This window comes from Mizuhopecten yessoensis, unplaced genomic scaffold (genome assembly GCF_002113885.1).
Source record: "Mizuhopecten yessoensis strain PY_sf001 unplaced genomic scaffold, ASM211388v2 scaffold8841, whole genome shotgun sequence".
In the NCBI taxonomy this organism is placed as follows: Eukaryota; Metazoa; Mollusca; class Bivalvia; order Pectinida; family Pectinidae; genus Mizuhopecten; species Mizuhopecten yessoensis.
In genome coordinates, this window is record NW_018407749.1 from 652023 (window position 1) to 663077 (window position 11055).

Genomic DNA, 11055 nt, shown 5'->3' on the forward strand with positions numbered 1-11055 from the left:
TCTGGTTTTAGCCTTTTCCAACTCGTCCCTCAAACCGCGCACTTCCGCATCCCGGTCGTTTGCGCTCTTGTGTAACAGATCGGTGTCATCTTGGACGCTTGCCTCCAGTACTGCTTCTGTTATCGTATCATCGTCACTGTCCAAGTTCGACGTTTGAGAGCTCATATCTGCTCCAGACGAATACATTGGCGACCCCCCTTCGTTCATGGCTTTATAGTCCTTTCGGGGTTGATTTCTTGTTTCATACGCCATTCACAGAATTACTTGGCAGTGGATAACCTGTCCATTTACACAGGTAGACTACGATTTAAATCATCTTCTTTTGCCCGGATACCTGGGCTCTCGTATTCGTTGATCGTAGATTCGTAATGTTCGTCTATCATAAATTGTGACAAGACTCGAATGTGTCGAAAGAAAGAATGGACAGTTTGGCGCCAACACCTAAATACCAGCTGGGAGCGGAGCCGAAGTGACCACTAGCTCATAGGGACTGACCAATCGGACGGGGGGGACTGAACTGTAATCACAGTGAACTAGCCAGGGGTCAGAAATCTGACCAGGGACGTAAGGAGATAATTAAAAGATTTGAGAGACGACAAATCGCCACCATTGATCAGGATGGCATTTTACTCAAATTTTATCTAAACTTGTAAAATGTGTAATACATGTATTACTCCTGAACACATAAGTTTAGGTCCAAATATAGCTCTTCTGTAACCAGTGATGGGCTGATTATTGATAATAATTGAAAATCGATCGGTTTGCTCTTTCCTGTTTTGATTATCGATTACAAATTCCAGAATCCACACAAATGTACTTGTAATCGGTTCATCATTGAAATCAAAGTATTTAAATATCTGCCATGTTTATTGATTTAAAGTCATATTGTTATGTACAATTTATACTATATGATTGATAAAAATGCATAAAAGTTGCTTGATATTCATTCATTATAAAAGAACGAACTGTAATGTAGAGTGAATTGATGTAACAGTAGTGTTGTCACTTTATTTGGGTATTCAGTCCCAAAAATTATAAACCGATTATACAATCGATCATCGATCGTTTTACTACGATTTTGGTTTGATGTTTGTGACACAGCTTTTAAAGTTATCAGAATGAACCTATGTAAAGCTTATTTCTTTGACATTCATATGGTCCCTACTTCAATAGGAGTCAGGGTTGCCACATATGGTCACTACTTCAATAGGAATCAGGGTTGCCACATATGGTCACTACTTTAATAGGAGTCAGGGTTGCCACATATGGTCACAACATCAATATGAGTCGGGGTTGCCATATATGGTCACTACTTCAATATGAGTCGGGGTTGCCACATATGGTCACTACTTCAATAAGAGTCAGGGTTGCCACATATGGTCACTACTTCAATAGGAGTCAGGGCTGCCAACCTCTAAGGAGTCCAGTGTGGGAGATCTCCCTCCACTGGGTTTTCTTAAGTGTGATAATGACATTCATATGGTCACCACTTCAATAGGAGTCGGGTTGCCAACCTCTAAGGAGTCAAGTGTGGGAGATCTCCCTCCACTGGGTTTTCTTAAGGGTGATAATGACTGTCTAAAGCGAGTACGATTTTGACAATGATAAAGTTGAATGTGAAGGTAAACAAATAAGAAGTAAAAGAAAAATGTGATAAAATCAGGCATCAATCTAGACTTGATTCACTACCTTTTATGGGTAGTTTCCCCTACAGAAGAAAATTCCCATTTTCTTTGAAATTCCCCCTGTGTGCTTCAAAATTCCCCCATTTCAACAAGCAAATAGCGTTTATTTCTTCATAGTATTTCCCCTATACATGTATATGTTTTCTTTAAAGTTCAACAGTTAAAATGCATAACACTGCATATATACATTTTCTCCACATAATTTAAACAAAAGTTCTACAATTTAAAGCATAAAATTGTCTAAAAATTGAAATATACTGCACACAGGTATGTCGGAACAGGTATGTCGGACAAAACATTTATCTTTTACCTTCATGACGCTAGAGCCTTGTATCAAAATTTTAATTTCCCCCAAATCTGAAAAAAGAGTAATTTCCCCTAAAACCTAGATTGATCCCTGAAAATAATACCCATATTAGTAGTATCGTCGGATACCTTAATGTTAACCGTGATAGGTTAGTTATAAAGCACGGATTAATCAAGTACATAAAATTACCTGCATTTAACAAAATAGTCCTGGAGTTAGTTTTATTGAAACACGAGAGAAAGTGTGCTCACATTCTGTTGGATACTGTTGATGGGTGCATGATGATTTGGAATACTTTACTGTTCACCAGAGAAATAGCTACTTGTAAAATGTAGAATGTGGAATCACTTATTTCGTTTGTAGTTTTGTTGATGTATGATATTGATAATATAAAAGATTGTTTGATTTTAGTCAAATGTTGTTTTGATATATAATATTATGAGAACTAAAATACTTGAAAAATTAATGATTGATAATGCCACATTTAAATCCAATTAATCAATTCAATCTACATTTAGTGTATATGTACATGACTGATAAGATTGAAGTCATGTTTCAAGGGAGATAATCAAAGACATATTTTTTTTTACAGGATGGACATTAGGTACAGCCGACCTGTAACCAATGTTGGAAGCGTACTACCCCATTTGCCTCCTACAAGTGCTAAGATGATTATACTTGCATCAATTGTGTATCTAGGGTTGCTCTAATGAATGCATATTGCGGATGCTGATTTTGACCTTTATTTAATGCTTCATATTTTAGTGAGTTTTGCACTGGGAGTATAATATATCATTCTTTCCTTTACAGGACTGTTCACTTGAAAGGGACAGAACCCTGGTCAGATATATCTATATCTAGAAGGGTGGTCTGAGTGAGCTCTAGTTGGATGATTTTGCATACTGGGTATCTGAAGCTGGATAGATTTATGACATTTCAGCTGCACTATTCACTCCTTTAACAAAGTTTTTAATCCTGGCGAACGACATTATTGAGGTACAAGGACCTTTATGGTTACATGTGGGGATCCGATATCATGCAACCCCTCCATGATAGTCCTGAGGGGAACATGTAATCATACTGAGTCAAGTGCTTCATATTGGTCGTTTCCGTGCTGGGATAAAATGTTCTTGTCATGTGACTGGACGGATAGGTGCAGCTGAACTAGAATAAATCTATTTTTGCAACAGAACCTCCTGCGTTTGAAAGTCTGACTAGGGTTTAGTACATCTGATCTGACTGACGGAATAGGATGGCCTGCCAGCGTCCAGAGGAGGGTAAATAATTGCATAAAAAGAGCATTTGCTGAAAAAGGGCTAAGACCTGTCCGAAATATTGATTGTATTTTCCATTTCCATTTTCCAGTTGCAGTTAAAATCACATTCCAATAGATGCATTTCGTTTCTTTTTGCCATCAAAGGGGCATTTTTCTATATCTATATATACCAATGAAGGTAACATGTCATTCTCATCTTCGTAATGTTTAGAAATACAAACTGCACATACTTCGACTTACAAATGTGAAGAAAAATTTGTTGCATATATTCATGTTTACATAATGAAAGCAAGCATATTATATTTTATTCTTTTTGCTCTTTAAATCTTTTACTAATTTTCTGTCCTCGTTGAAGTTTGTAAATATGGTTTTATATTATGAGTGTGCTAATTCTTCATACACTTATCTACTAAAATTCAATAATACTTTAAAATTTGAGTTGGTAAAATGAGTTCTTTTATGGATTTAGATTCAATATAAATAGCTGGTCATCCAAAGAATTTTTTTTTTATTTGTGTTAATTGCTGTCCACTTTTTAAATGGTGATGATATATATATATATAAAATTTCAGTGAAATACATCAAAAACTTATTTTGTATTAACATGTAATCAGAAAATGTTAGATATGGAAATTATCTACAAATAGTATGCATCATAAAATCTGTACGATCAACGGTTTTCGAGTTATAGCGGTTTCAATGATTTTAACCTATGACGTCAAGGTGGCCATATTGGATTTTTAATCTACTTCAAAATGTTGCTTGATCAGTTTCAGACCTTTGCCTACAACATTCCTAAAAGACTATAAACCTATCTTTTACCAATCATAAGAAACAGATTCCACAAAGTACGGAATAATAATAATAATAATAATAAGAAGAAATTTAACAAAAACAATAGGTCTTTTCACCAGTTGGTGAAAAGCCCTAATAAACAGTATATTTATTCACCTTTTGAAGGTCCAATCAAAGAGGCCTACGAAGGACCATCATAGGAGAACCCTACCAGGACAAGAAGGATAAAAGGATCATAAAGGCCTATCAACAACAAGAACCTCAAAGATAGGAGGACAATCCGGGACCATGAGGTAGCAACAGCACCATCTCAGACTCTGAAACACAAGGACAAATAATAGGACCATCACCGGAGAACCTGGAGAAACGACAAGATAATCCGAGACAATCAAAAACAAAAGGTTTACCCAAGACGGACAAGGACAAAAGTACAACCCAAGAACTAAGGACGTAAAATCAAGGTAATGACATTTCTCTTTATACAGACAGTCTTCATAAACATCAAAGTCCAATATAATTCTGTTACAGGAAAACTTTTATTATGATGCTTTGTGAAGGGAGCTTCAGGACCTTTTGCACACCAAGTTTTGAGGACATGCTCAGGTCCTTATTGGGGCCTCACATCAGAAATGTTAATGTCCTATAATTATCACCATGTGCATCTGTCCATTCATCCACACTAGTTTCTAGAGGTTACTTACAGCAATACATTGCGTCCGATAAGAAATGATGTTCTCGTACCCTCGACAGGTGTATCTGCACTTTTATCGGTGCAAGATATAGTGTCCATCTGTCTGTCTGTCTGTCTGTCTGTCTGTCAATCCATCCATCCACAATTTAGTTACCAAAGATTTAATGAACAACAAATTTGAAAAAAATATATAAAGGCGCAGAGAAAGTCATCAATAAACCTGGGTGCATCGAGGTCCAGTACACATCACACACGTGTGTACGGGACACAAACACCTAGTAGCCGTGTGCGACGATCCCTACACAGCTAGTAGCCGTGTGCGACGATCCCTACACAGCTAGTAGTTGTGTGCAACGATCCCTACACAGCTAAATGCCATATTGAGTAGTTCAGTTTCATCACCGACAAGTGTATGGCATTTTATTACCCATTTGGCATGCAGTGGTTTGACAACTGTCGTTTTCAGACAAATATCAGATACCTTCCCGGGATTAGCAGCGATCTGTTCAGATTACCACACTTGGAATTTGCATTTCAGAATTTACTTGATGGTCTGGTCCAGAGGTTAGAGTTTGTCTGTGCAGCAGGGGAGGACAAATACAACACAGATACCATTGGTTTTCAATATTTTAAGGACTTTTTCTGAACGATGTGCTTTAAAAACATATGGCGAGGGCCTTCTGATTATGCTTCGCATTGGGCAAGTTCTCTCTTATAGTTTCAACATACGGGAGGATAATGTTCTCCACATAGCGAACCATGGAATCCTCATTACTCCAGTGTGATTCCGTGTGGGTAATGTCCCAGCTATCTGGGAAATCTACCTCCGAATGACACAAATCTGTTTTCCCGGTGTAAATCAGCTGCGGTGGCAATAAATAACCGGACAATGTCGCACCTAGGAGAGCAGTTATTTGTTGCTTGTCACCCATTCCGATCACCTTTACTTGCTTGGAACCCTTCTCCTCAATCGTCCAGTCACTAGTTGGGATCATGTTTAAACCTACAGGTAAATATAAAATATTTAATTATTAGAATAAATTCAATCTTACAGGTAAACTCTACATCGTACTCTACTCTACTCGTACATCGGCGAAGACCCCTGTTACCATGGAAGCGACATTAACTGCGTGCAATAAGTTACTATAATCATTGTTGTTTGGAAAATGTGTTTGTTTTGACTAAATGACACTCACCTGTTTGGTCCCTGTTAATTACGAGATCTGCTGGTATCTGCTCTTCCTTGATCACTTTGTTGATTATACTCAAATAGTCCTGCTTTGTTTTGGCGAACACTTTGGGCTGTGGTTTCACATCTTTTGTTGCCTTCCGTTGTGTAAAGTTCAATCTTTGTAAAACCGATAGAGCCCATTCTCTCGTCAAATCAATTTTGAATAATAGTACACCGCCGGCGTCTCACAAATCTCTGATGTATTCACATACTGTTTTGTCTAATACACTGTAATTCACTGTCCAGCAATGTCGGCTGTCCCCATTTTTTGGGGATCACTTCGTCGATATCGTCAGTTCTATCAACTTTACGTTGAAGCAAATATGATTTTTTAATTGTTCGTACAGTACTCATTCACCGAGTGCCCAAGTATCTTCGTTAAATGTCTCGCTGCCTTAACAGGTCCATTGAAGATCGCAAACTTTGCAATCTGGGCCTTCTGTTCTGGGGTATAATGCACACAGACTCCCTCCCCCCTTTCCTTTTTTCCCTGACCCTGGATTTTTTGTATACTCTATCTCAACAATTTCATTAAGCAATTCAACTAGAAGTGTCTTTTCTGGTGTGGCTGCTTGTTCTGGATCTGGCAATCCCTCAAGCTTTGTAGGCGTTTTTTAGTCACCCCAGTGGGGACTATTAATTTTGGTTTCAGTCCCAGATTTCGACTTGCTTCTGACGGAATATACCAGGCGGTAATTACAAGCTCTTGGATAACTCAGATATCAATTTCCTTTTTAAACAGGAATAGCATAAAACCTTAAGGCGTTCCAAATTCCCCACAGGAATTACATATAACCTAAAGATGTTCCGAGTATGAATCAGGCACCTTTAAGGTTCCCGAAGGGGTAAACTGTTGTATTATAAATTGCTCTTGACTGATTTAGATATTTTATGTCTGACCAACGACTACCGTTAATATATTTGCGTATAGTGCGCACCTTTTTAAGGGGAAAATGAAGTGTCAAGAAAGGGATGTACACACACGCAAGAACAATCCAAAACCAGTCCTTGGTTGCGACCATTTCTCGTAATTTTTTTGAGGATTTTTCGGAAATGTTTTGATATATGCTAACAGCAATACAACTGCTTAACTTCGTTGAATAATCCACGATTGCATTGCCAATTTAACAATTACGAAAAGTTGCAAGTTTAAGTCATATAATACTATAGAATCGGATAAATAAACTTGAGTCAAGTAGGCTCAACTTTTCAAGACGTTACGTTGTGAATTGATAAATACCACGTATCGGGAAACATAACGAAGAATTGCAACGGATTTATTACTCCGTGGTTAAAATGTCGTTCTTGGGTAAAATCTTGTCCGTAGGAATGTGTCAAAACGACACGGGTAAAGTGGCTAAGTTAGCGAGTTTGTGTACCGCAGAGAGTTGAATTTGCGTGATATTTTTAACCGGCAGGAATTTACAAATGACATCCATGCGAATTGAACCGATAATGAAAAAAGTTTGAGTTTGAAAATTAAATATCAACTGGTTCAAAACAGCCAAATACATTCCGATCTTTTCTTTTCGAAGGAGAATTGCTGATATCACAATTGTTTGGTGTTCTTCATGTCTTGTGAATTCGGCTATTGGTGGTCCTCGTCGGAGTGACTGCCTTTAAGCGTACAGTACACATTCTGCCGATATCGATGACCGATTCAGTCAGATTTGCAGACGATCAGAAAACTACTTGGAAAAGTATTACATAACAAAACATTGTAGAAGATTTACCCGTATATAAGATTGAATCTTTTCTGAAACTTATTGTTGTGAAAACAACATCGTTATATTCCAATTACCTGTTCTGCCCATGCCAGGTGACCGTGTCAGCGCTTAGATCTCCCCGTATTCGAGGTGTCGGTCAACGCTAAAGTTATATTTGCGACATGCTTTCCTATTAATTCCCTGTGTTGCCATGGCTACCTGAACAGCATGTATGTATTTACACCTGGTAATTGTTTACTATTTTGATTGACAGGTGAAGTTATATCCGTTGTAGCTTGGTCAATGATTTATCGGAAAATTATCATACAGAATGAGGGGTGACTTTCATGTCATTCTGACATATTTCTAATTGTTAAGTATTTAAGGATCGACATGCTTCCTCAAATGACAAAATTCGAATGTTTTCTAGTGAACACAAAAAATATGTCACACGTACACATAAATACAGTTCACCTTTATTTTCATCTGTCCAATGACCAGTCGGTACGGATAAGTAACATGTACTCAGTAGCTACTAGCATTTTCACCTGAATACATTTTGTAAAGCAAGGGAAACAACTCTGCAGAGTAAACGTCGGTCTACCGCGACCGCGTAAATTACCCCCGCGCGTATGGTTTTGACCTTCAAATCACCTTCAAAACCTTCAATTTTCACCCAGCGTAAATAACCACGTTAACAGTAATATTTCAGAAATTTGACATGGTGATACAAAGATATGTTGACATGTGATAAGGGTCTAAACATTTTCTAAGGTCTTGTTCACTGTTGTTTAAAATATACCATGGGGGTAGGGTTCTTATGATCTCTCAATCCAGATGACTGATCTTTTTTGGATATTTGATATTATGATACGCTGTGATATGTAAATGTGCAATTATATTTGGGTTACAAAGTTCAATGTCACTGTTAATTAGACCATTGGTGGGGATGGAAAGGTTTAGTTTCTGTCGGGCACATAGTGGGACCTTTTTTAAGTCACTCTTGGTAGGAGCTGGATGGCTTAATGATTTTGTTTGTGGGTGAAGACAGAAGTCGTGTCCCCTAGAGAAGCCATGATGAGAGTAGCTAGACACCTGTGATACAAGAAAAGACGCATCCCAGAGAAGCAGCTAGACTCTGAAAATGTCTCCAGAGAAGCACCTACACAGGCAAGTATAAATGGTACATGTAAAAATGACATTGCACAAAGATACAATCATGAGAAAAGGAACAGCTGCTAAATACAGGGAAACAACTAAAGATAAGTACTACATTACAATTGGCAGAACTAATATACATATATGAAGCTTGGCATGTAGCTGAGGATGGTGGGTGGGTACACATAAACAACCGTGGTTCACTGCAGCCTCCCCGGATGAAGGGGCCCCGGGGCTGCTACCAATTTAAGAGACCCCTATAGGGGACAATATACTGCTCTGTGATTGCATGGTCAATTTCTCATCTACTAATTACCATACCTTCATTAACATATATAACCAAACAGCCCATGCCATGATCATGACTGAATAGGGAAACGTCATGAGTTGGATATAAATTATACAAAACAACTTACATTATTATAGCCGCTAAAACAAAAGAGGAGCTGGCTACATCGTTGTATATAAACTATAATTAATATGTTAAATATCAAATTATCATTAAAAAATTGCTAATAACAAGTTGTAAGCATCCGTTGTGTCTTGTACACAGTCCGACTGCCGGAAGTCTGCATGCTGTGGTGTTCTAGGTGAATGCTTGATTTCTTTCCAACACGTGTTGTTTCCGATTTATTTTAGTCCTTTGGCAAGTAAAATGATGACATTTTAAAATACATAATGTTGCAAATGGCGACGCAATTTATCTTCTGTACTTATGTGGACATGTGGCGACTATATAGCTACCATACTGATCCTTGGGCAAGCAAAGAGGACGTAAAGAAAGATGCGCTTTCTTTTCGAACACCCCTCACAACAATGTATTATGCCTTTGTATATTTATTTATGACACTAAAACAATTAAGGAATATGATGTGCTCTTTCTTTGACAGGAATTCACATTTTGTGTCATACAATATATTTATTATCAAAGATGGTGTAAGGGAAGGGCGTTTACTTTTCTTACACTTACCTTGTAGTCTAATTAATGGGAGTGTGAAATGAAAATCTTTTCCTGCAGGTTGTCGTTTTTTATCATCAGATATTGGGTACATAAGTATATTTGTAGACCAGGTTTTATGTACATGTTTGAGAATAATTTGATGCATGTGTCACAGGGCATTTTTGGGAATAACAACTCCACACTTCCTGTTGGTTCGAGTCAAATTTTATTTATTGATCGGAGAAGCACGCAGATTCATATAAAAAACCCTACAATACAATATTTATGTCCTATAATAGTACGTTGCCGTATAAAATACCTATTTCTGACAAGTTCAATATTTATTTTATATAATTTGAATTAAATATTCCAATTTACGACTACATTCATTATACATGTTAAAGCTACCTTCCGAGACTGTCAAGGTCCGGTAAAATCATGTCTATAGTATAGTAGTCACTCATTTACGAGTATGGCTGAGCCGTGCAGGCGGGATCCCAGAAGATACGTTCTGTCTCAAGAAAAACGACCAATTGCGAAGTAGCGTGGTGTATTACTAGTTCTATTAATACTCTCACTCACTCTTGCACACTTTCTTACAAACTCGCACCCTAACTCATCAACAACACCAAATAGGGACATATAGAGACGACCACGACAAAACACGGGTAGGACACCACACTGAACTATAAATAGTAACAAGGTACTTTCTGCGTTACGATACACAGGTGACAAATGTACAGCACACAACACAAAATACTATATAGTTAATCAGATCATAATGTACCGGTGACACATGAATCGGAATAAGTAAGGCAAACAAATATATGTCTGTTTCCTACTACATGGCCAAAACAATACTTATAGGGTCAGTAACATATTTTAATTGATTTTTATTGGGTGCATATCTATTTCAGTAATTTCATGTGAATCCGATTTCGCATATATATACATTCAGATTTTATATAGCAATTTATTTACAATTGCCTTGATTTCCCTCATAGAAAACATAAGTACAGCAAGTTGCATGCCAATAAAATGGGTCCAGAACGTGACCTAGCTAGCCGGTGACGTAACAATTGGCGTAGGAATACACGTACACAAGTCAAAGGTCCCCAAGGCCCATTCATGTTTACAAACAAAAACCACGTGTTGGTATCATCAGCCAAACGAGACATCTAGATAATGTTAATAAAGGTTGTAAAAACAGTATTTTTATGCCCCCGCCATGAAATGGGGATGGGGGGGGGGGGGGCATATAGTGTT

At 37.7% G+C, this 11055-nt stretch overlaps 1 long non-coding RNA gene across 1 annotated transcript in view; it reads left to right on the plus strand.

Annotated features, from left to right (window-relative positions):
• The window catches only part of LOC110456790, a 7551-nt gene extending 3033 nt beyond the window's left edge, over positions 1-4518 (plus strand). The window contains exons 2-3 of the long non-coding RNA XR_002463628.1: positions 2803-3269; positions 4229-4518. This is a non-coding gene — a long non-coding RNA (uncharacterized LOC110456790). The remainder of the gene's footprint in view (positions 1-2802; positions 3270-4228) is intronic.
• Positions 4519-11055: the final 6537 nt, after the last annotated feature.